At 41.1% G+C, this 12,361-nt stretch overlaps 1 protein-coding gene across 8 annotated transcripts in view; it reads left to right on the top strand.

Annotated features, from left to right (window-relative positions):
- The first annotated feature begins 1,278 nt into the window (after positions 1-1,278).
- Positions 1,279-12,361, top strand: part of ATF2 (activating transcription factor 2) — an 81,740-nt gene continuing 70,657 nt past the window's right edge. For 3 of the 8 annotated variants that reach the window (XR_006205545.1, XM_042949192.1, XM_042949194.1), the window contains exon 1: positions 1,279-1,445. The gene's annotated coding sequence lies outside the window, so the exon portion shown is untranslated. Of the gene's footprint in view, positions 1,446-6,421; positions 6,519-10,444; positions 10,599-12,361 lie in introns of those variants that run through there. The other 5 variants (XM_042949189.1, XM_042949185.1, XM_042949190.1 and 2 more) reach the window with 3 other exon arrangements.

The raw sequence follows: 12,361 nt of genomic DNA, 5'->3' as shown, positions 1-12,361 counted from the left end.
GGGCCTCAAACTCACAAACTGTGAGATCAGGACCTAAGCTAAAGTCTGACGCTTAACCGACTGAGCCACCCAGGTGTCCCTAAAGTTGATATATTTAAAATCGGTAGCTACTCAGTAAAATTGATAAAATAGAATACACCACAGCATAGAAGATTTTTTCTTTCTTTCTTTCTTTCTTTTTTTACATTTTTTAATGTTTATTTTTTCTTTGAGAGAGAGAGAGAGAGAGAGCACGCACACGAGCAGGAGAGGGGCAGAGAGAGACTCACAGAATCTGAAGAAGACTCCAGGCTCTGAGCTGTGAGCACAGAGCCCGACACGGGGCTCAAACTCACCAACCGGGAGATCATGACCCCGAGCTGAAGTCGGACGCTTAATCGACTGACCCACGCAGGCGCCCCCGATTTTTCTCTTATAAACAATTCTGTGCACTGTTTTACGGTTATATAGTGGAGGGCACTGTATTTCTTTTGCTAAGTTATTTAGATATAATTATATGCTAACATCCTACACTGTACCAGGAGTTTAGGAGCCAGAAGAATCAGCTTCAGTTATAGTTTAGTAAAATTCGACCAAACGCCATCCAAAGTACGGGCTTTTTTTTTCTCTTGCTTTCAAAACGGACTTATCTTGCTTTCCCGCTTTGGGCCTTGGGGATACTTTGAGGCAAACTCCGCCTCTTCCAAACCCCAGCTTAACGGAGACACCCTCTCTCAGACTTCAGAGTAGCAGCAAAATGGGTTTAGGCGCGCGCCTCTCTAACGTTCTGCCTGCCTTCCTACCCAGGGCCGGGAAGTGACAGTGACAAAAATACCGGGCTCCCCGTGGCGGAGCTCAGAGGACTCATCGCGCTTTCTCTCCCGCCACTCGCAGCCTTTTCCAGAGTTCACCTTACTTCTCCGCACACCGTCAAACCCTTCCCTCGACCCCAACATCCACCTGCTCCAGCGCCCCACACCCGTGCGAGTCTGCAGCCCGCCGCCAATCACAGGCTTCCGCACAGGTTACGGAGACTCCTCTCTTTTGGCTCTCCGATCCCGCCCCCTCCAGGCCTGCTTCCCGCCCTTCGGGCACTTTGTCCAATCACCCGCTACCGAGTGTTCTTTGGTTCCCACCCCCTCCATCCCCGCCCTCCTGAAGTCCCGCCCCCTTCCCCTTTAAACTGACGAAATCACCTGACCCGGAGGCCCTCCATCAGATAGAAGGCAAGAAGGGGCGTGTGCGGTGGAGGGGAGGGGCGCCGAGAAGAAAGGGGGGATGCCGGGAGTGGGGCGGGGAGAAGGGAAGGGGTGTCAGTCCGATCTCGCGAGAGAGGACGGAAGCCTGTGGGAGCCCGTGGCCTTTAAAGTGCGGTTCAGCCCTTTCCTCCAGGGGTAGTTTGTAAACACCGCTGAGCTCGGGCCTCGGTGGCGACCGAAGGAAGCATGAACTAGTGACCTGGAAAGGTGAGTAGTGATGGGGGAAGGCCGAAGGACTGGAAACCGTAGGGATACGGAGAAAGAAGGCACTAACATGGCGACGTCGCTCACCGTAGTCCCCACCCCCCGCTTCCCATCACCTCCGGCGCTCCTGCCTCGGTGCCTAGCCCTCGGGGCGACTGTGGCTGTTCTGCCACCTCAGCGGCCCGCGCGGCGTCGGCTTCAGGAGCCCGACCGGCCGGGCGGGACCGTTAGGTAACTGGCGTTCGTTGTTCCGGCCCCTCCCCGCTCGCGCGCTTTCCTAACGAAGAGGAAAAAGGAATAACGGCTCCTGTTAGACCCCTCCCCCCGATTTATCTTCCCCTTCTCTGGTTAGTTCAGAGGTCCCTGGGCTGCAGGTCGGGTCCGCCGGGGGCGCAAGGAGACCCCCTTTAGTCTTGGATTAGCCGGGAGAGGGCCGGCTCTGTTCTCCCCACCCAAGACTCAGTCGTTGGGGACCGTGTGTATGTGATGGTGGCGGGGAGGAGGATCGGGAGGCGCCGCTGAAAATAGGGTCAGGGTCTCTGCCTTTGGTGGAACATGATGGAACAAATGGTATGGAGAACCTATGAGCTGGAAGTCTGGGCATTTTCTGTCCTTTCTGCCCCCTCACACTCTCGCCACCCCCCTTTTTCCTGGTGGGGCGGGGCTGAGATGTGGGTGCAGATTGATTCTGGTATTTTCCCCCATTTTTAACCTCCCTGCTTGGACTGCAGAACCTCCGTAGGGAAGTAACCTGTGCTTTTTAGTGATGCCCTAGGGGCCAGGGCCGAGACAGGGGGAGAGGGAGTGAGTGAGTGTTTTCTGTGTTAGCTCGTTGAACCGACGCTAGAGGAGGGAGAGGGCGGAGGAGCTGGGTACTATTTTTGTGTCCTTAGGTAGTGTAAAACTGCCTTTGCTTAATCGGGAGCTTAAAACTGGTTGAGGCCAAGAGCAAAACTACTGTGAATATGATGGAGTAAAAGGCAGTACACCTGATGGACTTTAGGCATATTGACCGATCCCTAAATTATAATGTGAAAGTTGTGATTTCTTAGGAATTTTAAATTATGGAAACAGTAACAATGTGTAAGTTTAATAGACATACTTGAAATCAAAACAAAAACTGTTCCTTTGAGTGCACTTTTTGTCCTATTTGAAGAAACCACTGACATTGTCAGTAATAGCTTTTCTAGGCGTAATTTTTAAATAGCGTGTAACCTTACTTAGTCTAGTGTGCCAAAATTACGAAGGTGATAAGCTTGTTTAAAAGTCAACCCTACAGGATTAAGTGACCTGAAAGACCAATACGGTGGCAATTACATCTTGTAATTAAATGTGTTACACTGACTTGAGAAATCCACTGTCAACACTCCTCAAAACTTCAGGAACACCATTGTAAAGTTATGTTAAAAAATAGAGATGCCCTTCTGCAGATCACAAAGTAGAGTTAAGGATGTTCTTGGATCTTCAAGGTCACCAATAATTAAGTAACAGTTAGAAATTCTAGTCCTTGTAATTTGTAAGAATCTTACAAATTTATGGTGGTCTCTATGCTGCTTTCCTGAAACATGTTTAATCTTGCTTTGAGAGGATTACTGCCGTTAAGTTTTGAATTATTTAAAATGTATTGTGGTAATTTAGAATGTAGGTGTCTGTCAGTAAAGAAGTAGCTTTCAGGAACTCTGTGTGTGTGTGTGTTTCTAAGGTACCCATGCCTTCTGTAGACCTGATTGCATTTCCTCGAAGTTCTTTTTAAAATAACCATATTAGAATGTTTATTTCATCTTTGGGGACTATACCATAATCTATTATATATGTAAACCAGAAATTCCTGTATTTACTTGAGAGTATTTGTTTCATATTTAAAAATTAAAATAACAGCACAAAGTAAGGTTGTTATGTCAGCTCTTTAACAAATAATTTGGAGGAATGCTTTTTCTTGGTAGTCAGGATTTGAAAGCTTTCTGAATATCATTTTTAAAAATAATAGGCTATACATCAACTAGTATGAAGTCTCAATAAATAATGAACATTTTGCCTACCTAAATTTTTGTGTTTTGAAAAAGTTGGGTTTAATGATTTATATGTTCTCTGCCGATTAATGAAATTGTTAGATCATGTTAGAGCAAATGTGTAGATCTTACCTGTGTCATCTTGAGCAAATAATACAGTCTGTCTTTTAAAAACCCACTGAGGGGCACCTGGGTGGCTCAGTCCGTTGAGCGTCTAACTTCGGCTCAGGTCATGATCTTGAGGTTTGTGAGTTAGAGCCCCGTGGGCGCTCTGTGCTGACGGCTCAGAGCCTAGAGCCTGTTTAGGATTCTGTCTTCCTCTCTCTGCCCCTCCCCCACTTGTGCGCTTGCTTGCCCTCTCTCTCTCTCAAAAATAAATAAACTTAGAAAAAAACCCAAAATACTGAATATGGGGCACCTGGGTCCCTCAGTCGGTTAGGCATGGAACTCTTGGTTTCAGCTCAGGTCATGATCTCTGAGTTTCATGAGTTCAAGCCCCGAATGGGACTCTGCGCTGGTAGCACATAGCCTGGGTGGGATTCTCACTCTCTCCCTTTCTCTCAGCCCCTCCCCCACTCACACTGTCTCTGTCTCAAAATAAACTTAAAAAAAAAAAAATAACCCATCGAATAACAATTGGATAGTCAACTGATCCTTGTAAAAGTCAATACATTAAGTGTTTGTTAAGCAATTCACTGTGATTAAAATGTACTATAGAAAAACAACAAATCTGCCTTGTTACAGTCAGTAGTTTAACTTAGTATTTCTGCGTTTATCCTATACTCACACCTATTCCATGAGACTAAGAACGTATCTAAACTGCTGCATGTTCTCCTAATGTAATTCTTAATGAGGGGGTATTAGTAGTAGTATCCACCTATTTACGTCCAAGGGAAAACCCACAAAACATTTCTTTTGCTCTGTTTCTTAAGCTCAAGAAAAGAAGTAAATATATAAGCTCAAGAAAAAGTAAAATATAATTTCAAAAAAATAAAAGGAAGTTTGTGGATCTTTAAGGCCAACAATAATTGGAATTATTTTAAATATATTACTATGAATGTGTTATGTATTATATTAATTACAGATATATGTATATGTACTATTTTCATTTATTTTTTAACAATTTTGAAACTTGTATATTCATTTACATTTTTAAGTATGTTTAAGTGATGCTTTTTCTTCTTGGCAGAATTTTGGCAGTGGTAGTACAGTGATTAAAAACATTTTTTATGGGCACCTAGGTGGCTCAGTCGGTTAAGCATCCAACTGCTCAGGTCATGATCTCGTGGTTAGTGTGTTCGAGCTCTGCATCGGACTCTGTGCTGGCAGCATGGAACCTGGTTGAGATATTCTCTCTCTCTCTCTCTCTCTCTCTCTCTCTCCCCCTCCTCCTTCCCTGCTTGCCCTCTCTCTGTCAAAATAAGTAAACATTAAAAAACTTTAAAAATAATATAAAAAAATAAAAACATTTTTTTTTGTAACAAGAAGGGATGTAAGTAGAATGCTCTCCAGGCTAGACTTACGCATTCATGTCTGCATTCTGTATCTTAACAAAGATAGTGATTCCCATTTTTTTCCTGTCTTAATACCCAAGGAATAGAAACACTCCCAATGGTAGTAGTAGCTTATTATCACAGAGATTCTCAACAAGATTACTAGGGAAAGAGAAAGGGTGGGAATGATTAAAATTGGCAAAAAGCCAGTGGGCAAAATACCAAGAGTATTTTGATTTTTTGGCTAGTCCTGTGTATCATTATCTTTATAATACTCCCTTAATTTACAAATTCCCTAAATGTTCTTTAGTTTGCCTACCTGAATCTAAACCTTTGTCGTTCCAATTTTATAGCTTTGATTTTTCTAATTCTTGTTATGTGGGCTAGTGTGTTTTTTTCTATTTATTGAACAGTTAAAATAGTGTTACTAAAAATCAATTACAAGTGTCCTACTGATAAATAACTTTTCATTACTTTTGTTGCCTTCTAATTTCTGCATATACATTGTAGTTTTAACAGAATTTTACACTTACGTTTTACTTTTCTAGCTTTAGCATTTTCCCATACTGTCTAACCTTTGTAATATATAATGGTTACCTGATAGTTTACCAAATGAGTATTAACATTTCCTCAATTTTATTTTTTTAATTTTTTTAAGTTGATTTATTTTGAGAGAGAGAGCTTGTGCATGCATGCACAAGCAGGAGGAGGGGAAAGAGAGAGGGAGAGAGAATCCTAAGGAGGCTCCATGCTGTCAGTGCAGAGCCAGTGGGTCACAGGGCTTGATCTCACTCACGAACCGTGAGCTCATGACCTGAGCCAAAATCAAGAGTTGGACAGTTAACCAACTGAGCCACCCAGGCACCTCTACGTATACTCAATTTTAAATGCCCAACAGGAAAATAGTTGTTTTCAGTTTCTATTTTAACACTGAATTGAGCATCTCTGTGCATTTATCTTTTTTTCTTATTTTGAATTGTTTTCCATACGGTACTAATCTCAAATGAAATTACTAGGTCAGAGGATATAAATGTTTCTATATTGCCAAATGTTTGCCTCCCCAAAGAGTTGAGCACATTTACACTGTCATGAGAATATGAGTTCACAGACTTTATCATGATTTTATCAACTTTGGAGTTATGCTTATTAATAAAGTAGGATTGCTTAATTAGGAATTATTACTAATTCTGGGAATAACTTGCATTATTTAGTAGTTTTATTTAGGAGACCATTTCAGTCTGTAGTTATTTATCTGCCAGTGATCTGTGTGCTGAGACAGATACTGTATATTTCATTTTTTTCTGTCATTTCACTGACTTTCTCCTAAAAATTAACTGAAACATTTAATGGTATAGTAACAATAATCTTTACATTCGATGTATTTTTAATGGTTTACATGTTGGGTGTTTTATGCTGGTTTTAATATAAGAGCTACTTTCTGACCTATACATTTATGAGATTAAAATTCATAATAACATTTATTTCCATATAGGTAACCCTTGAAATAAAGAATATGTATGTTATAGCCAAATTGACTGAGTTTTTGTTTCCTCAATATCATCTTCTGGTATATAGTAAGTATATAATCAACATTTTAGCGTGATTATTAGGAGCCAGAGACTGTCATGAGTCTTCCAACTTACTGTCTGTATCACCTTCAGCAAATAATATAAACTCTCTGTGCTTCCTTGTCCTTATTTTTAAAGGTAATAATTTATAGCCTTGTTCAAATAATGTATATGTGATGCTTAAACCAGTGTCAGGAACTAACGAATACTTAGTAAATGGTGTGGTAATTATTACTGTTAAAGTACATTCAGAAATAATAATAATCTACCATACCCCCTCCAGGAATGTGTGATGTAACTTGAAAGCAGGATTTCAACCATCTGTTTGATAGCTTTGGCAATAAAGTTGAGTTTTCCATAGGAACTTATAATTTGTGATGCAGCTTATTACATTAGAATTTTCAAAAATCCATGTGAGAGAGTATTTCATATACTTTTTGTTTCATATACATCCCTTCTCCCCAAGTCAATAGCATCCTCATATTTTGAGATGATGAAACAGTGGTAGTATCATTTCCATAAAATCTAATTACCATTTTCTATTCTACTAATTCCACTAAAAACATTTTGGTGAGACCTTTTATTCCTTTCTCTTCATAGTGGAAGAGCTAATGATTAAGTAAAATACCACATTTATAATGTTCTCTTTTTAATTTGAAAGTTATTTTAATTCTGGTTAACATATAGTGTTAGTTTCAGGTGTACAATATAGTGATTCAGCGTTTCCATAACCCTGTGCTCATGACAAGCACTCCTTGATCCACATCACCCATTTAATCCATCCACCTACCCTCTCCCCTCTGGTAATCAGTTTTTTCTCTATAATTAAGAGTCTGTTTCTTGATTTGTCAATTTTTTCCCTTTGTTTGTTTTGTTTCTTCAATTCCACATACAAGTGAAATCATGTGGTGTTTATCCTTCTCTGTTTCACTTAGCATAATATTCCCTAGTTCCATCCATGTCATTGCAAATGGCAAGATTTCATTCTTTTTTATGGTCGAGTAATATTCCATCACACACACACACACACACACACACACACACACACAACACTGCACATCTTCTTATCCATTCTTTTATCAAGGGACACTTGGGCTGCTTCCATTACAAATAATGCTGCTATAAATAGGGGTGCATGTATTCCTTTGAATTAGTGTTGTAGTATTTGGGTAAATACCCAATAGTGCAGTTGCTGGATCATAAGGTAGTTCTGTTTTTAGATTTTTGAGGAACTTCCACACTTTTTCACAGTGGCTGCACCAGTTTGCATTCACCAACAGTGCACGAGTGTTCCTTTTTCTCCACATCCTCACCATGGTGTTGAGTTTATCCATTCTGACAGGTGTGAGGTGATAATCTCATTGCAGTTTTGATTTGCATTTTTCTGATGATAAATGGTGAGCATCTTTTCATGTGTCTGTTGGCCATCTGTATGTCTTCGGTTTTTTTGAATGCTTTAACGATTACTCCGTGTAACTGTACCATCACTTCTCAGCCACACTGTTAAGAGTCACTATGTTTTTATCATTTGTAAGGAAGGTTTTAATGATTATTGACATGTGTCGGATTGAGGGTTATTCCTGTGGTATCTCTTTCACTTAACTTGAATTTTGACATACTTTGAGAGAAGTGAGAGGTGAGCTTACTAGTATTGTATTGGGAATTGTACAGAATCTATACCCTATCAGGGTGCCTGGGTGTCTAGTCAGTTAAACATCTGACTCCTGGTTTGGGCTCAGGTCATGATCTCCTTCCTATTTGGTGAGTTCCAGCCCCATGTCAGGCTCTGTGCTGACGGTACTGAGCCTGCTTGGGATTCTCTCTCCCCCCCCCCCCCCGCCTCTTCCTCTCCCCCCCTCCCCCCCTCCCCCCCCCGTCTCTTCCTCTCCCCCCCTCCCCCCGTCTCTTCCTCTCCCCCCCCCGTCTCTTCCTCTCCCCCCCGTCTCTTCCTCTCCCCCCCCGTCTCTTCCTCTCCCCCCCCGTCTCTTCCTCTCCCCCCCCGTCTTTTCCTCTCCCCCCCCGTCTCTTCCTCTCCCCCCCGTCTCTTCCTCTCCCCCCCGTCTCTTCCTCTCCCCCCCCGTCTCTTCCTCTCCCCCCCCCGTCTCTTCCTCTCCCCCCCCGTCTCTTCCTCTCCCCCCCCGTCTCTTCCTCTCCCCCCCCGTCTCTTCCTCTCCCCCCCCGTCTCTTCCTCTCCCCCCCCGTCTCTTCCTCTCCCCCCCCCGTCTCTTCCTCTCCCCCCCCCGTCTCTTCCTCTTCCCCCCCGTCTCTTCCTCTTCCCCCCCGTCTCTTCCTCTCCCCCCCGTCTCTTCCTCTCCCCCCCGTCTCTTCCTCTCCCCCCCGTCTCTTCCTCTCCCCCCCGTCTCTTCCTCTCCCCCCCCGTCTCTTCCTCTCCCCCCCGTCTCTTCCTCTCCCCCCCCGTCTCTTCCTCTCCCCCCCCGTCTCTTCCTCTCCCCCCCCCGTCTCTTCCTCTCCCCCCCCGTCTCTTCCTCTCCCCCCCCCCCCGTCTCTTCCTCTCCCCCCCCCGTCTCTTCCTCTCCCCCCGTCTCTTCCTCTCCCCCCATCTCTTCCTCTTCCCTGCTTCCTTGTGTGTGTGCTCTCTCTCTCTCAAAATATATAAACTTTAAAAAAAAGTTAAAAATACTATACCGTATCTTATTTGTGCCCTCTTCATAATGGGAAATTAATATCGATATACTCTTAATAGCAGTGATGACTAGGAATTATTGTAATTCTTGGTGAGCTGTGAATTTCAATTTTTTTTAACTTTTATAAAAGATAAGTTTTTAAGAAATAAAACAATAATAGATAAGGATGTTCTATACGTTTACCTTGAGAAAAATAATGCTATAGACATTATTTTTATAATAGATTACCAAATCTAAAATTATCTTATTAATAAAATCTTGCATTAGCACCGTTCACATTCGTAACCATTACTATGTAAGTTTTTATATGTATTTCTAATGTACTGTTGTAATTTTAAGCTATAAGACAAGAACTTTCTTACCTTAAATCACCTAGAGATTACAGGTCTGGGAATAATCAATACTCACTTAAAAAAATGAAGTTTAACTTAAAAACTGCTATTTTTATTAAAGAAGATTCTGATATATTGGGCTGATCTCAATATTCACATACTCAGTACTTTCATGAATACAATATTGGGAAAAGTCTGAGGCGCTCGTTATGTGTACCATCAACTTTGAGGAATTTCATCAAAACATTAGTATACTCTTGGGAATTGGTGATATGTGTGAAGATTATCTGTTGTGTCGCTGTGAGTGGGGCAAAATTAAAAACTGCTTTCCTCAAAAAGCTGCTTTCCCTCATTAAATTCTATTTTTATCACTTCTGAGGCATTTGATTTCCTTACATAGATGAACTAAACATTATGTACCAGATAACCTTATGGGATAACATCAAATTCATGGGTTAAAGATTAAAAACCTTTATTTAAGTATTAAACATGTAATTCTCAGTTTCGGGCTTTAAAGATGGTAGTAAGAATAGGATTGATTAAAGCATTAGGAAAATGTACATATAAATTTTTTTTAAGTAAGCTCTAGGCCCAGTGTGGGGCCTGAACTCATGATCCTGAGATCAAGAGTCACATGCTCTACTGACTGAGCCAGCCAAGTGCCTCAGGAAAATGTACACTTAAAGTCAAATACTGTAAAGCTTCTAATAAACTTAATAGATACCATGGAAGTGCCATGCACTATACATTTTACATATGTTATTATCCTTTATGCTTTTTGACCACCCTAAAACTGGTGTATTATTTCCTATTGAAGAGGATCATAGTAAAATCATGCCATTAAAATTTTTCCCAATATAAAACTCAAAGATACTTTAATCTTGAAAGGAATAAAGTCCTACTAGCTCATAGTTACAGATTTTTAAACTCATAGGTGTTTTTGTTATGACCATAGTGCTGTTCCAAGGACCCAGGATTGCTCTAAGATCACTTTTTTGCATTTTGTGGCTCTTGACCAAGATTTAAGAAGGAAATTACAGCACAGAGAAAACTGTGTCTGTAAGGTGTTGCTGCTCTTGAAGACTTGTGACACAAGCCTGTCTTCCTGGGTACGTTAACATTTTTGCTCACTCTGTTAATTTTCTATTCCTGCATTACAAATTACCACATACTTTGCATCTTAAAACAACACAGATTATCTCACAGGTTTTGTAGGTCAGAAGTCCAGGTGGGCTCCCCTAGGTCCTCAGTTTAGGATCTTATAAAGCCAAAATATGTTGACTGAGCTGCATTCCATTTTAGTGTCTAGGGAAAATCTGCTCCTGGGTTGGCCGAACACAGTTGTAGGACTGGGGAGGTCTCTCTTTCCTTGCGGACTGACAACCATGGCTGGTATTTGCTCTCAGAAGCTGGAAGGCTTTCATTTCTGCTCCCTCCAGTAAAGGCAGGTCAGGTCTCTCTCATGCTTCTAATTTCTGTGATTTATGCTGCTGCTGAATCTCTCAGACTCCAGAGAGAAAAGTTTTCTGTTGTTAAGGGCTCCTGTGATTAGATTGGGACATCTGGATAACTCAGGATAATCTTCCTGTTATAGGATCTGTAACCTTTTTATATCTTCAGAGTCCATTTTGCTATGTAATATAACCTATTCATAGTTTCTAGGGATTTGGGTGTGTACATCTTTGGGGGACCATTCTACCTACTACACTCCTATGCTTCTGAAAAGAAATTTGGTAAATTGTGAACCCTTGCACCTTTTTTTCTTGTTTCTAAGCTGAATCCTATAATTTTTCATTGTAAGTTTAAATAGTTGGGAAAAAAATTTCTGGCTCTTACAAGTAATTTCAATAGTCATTTGAGGTTATCATTGGTTTTTAAAAAACTATAATTCACTTTTAATAGAAGTTTTCATTATTCCTCTTTCTTATGGAACTTTTATTTAACTTCCACTTCTCCAACATGATTTTATTTGAATTCAGTGAATTTTAATGTTTTAAAGTATTGATCACCTTATCCTACTTCTCTGCAATAAATATAAATTGAACTTTTCTAAGTTTCTTATTGATTTCCTCTTTTCACGGAGCTCTCTCAGGACAGTTCATTTTTTAACAATATTTTGTGAATGGAAGAATCAGTCTAAATACGAAGTTTTCATTGTTCCTGTCGTCACACTAAACAATATATATGAATTCAGAACATTTCCTAAACACAGGGCAGAACACCATTCTTAAAAGCAATGCTTTGCTTTAACAGAAGTACTTAGAAGACAGACGAAGATGCAAGCCTGAGGTTTAATGGTGCCTGGATTAAGGGAGGCTTTAAACCACTCTTATTTTAAATAATCCCTTTGTTTTATTCCTTGGAGGTTTTTACAGCCTGGGGCAACGCGTGGTAATAAGATTTGGTATGGGTTTCTTTGGAACTGTGGAAGAATAAGGATTTAGGGAAACTAGGCAGATCATTCTGGTAAAGCAAATGTAGAGAAGTAAAAGATATGGAAATTTTCTTAAAACTTATCCTGTTCAGATGTCACTTGGAAGGCATTAGTGTACCTTCAGTAATACGTACGCCTGTTTGAACACTGGCTAGCTCCTAGTCTGCCACCAGGCCAGAAGCCTACTACTCAGGATTCTCTCTGCTATCCAGTTGCCCTTAAATATGTTAGACTCTTCTGAGTCCATGTCAAGAGAGAATTATTCCTTTCTCACACGAATATCTACTTTTTGAGCCCTGTTGTTTGACAGTATCTGCCTTCCAGAATACTTAACCACTAGCAGTATTTGCCTCCTTCAGCAGAGACCATACCCCCTACCCACAAGTTAATTATATCCAAATGCAGGCATCCCTTAGAGATAATGGCGGGTTTGGTTCC

This window comes from Panthera leo, chromosome C1 (genome assembly GCF_018350215.1).
Source record: "Panthera leo isolate Ple1 chromosome C1, P.leo_Ple1_pat1.1, whole genome shotgun sequence".
Lineage (NCBI taxonomy): Eukaryota > Metazoa > Chordata > Mammalia > Carnivora > Felidae > Panthera > Panthera leo.
The sequence above is the reverse complement of the archived record's forward strand: the minus strand, read 5'-3'. Positions and strand labels throughout refer to the sequence as shown.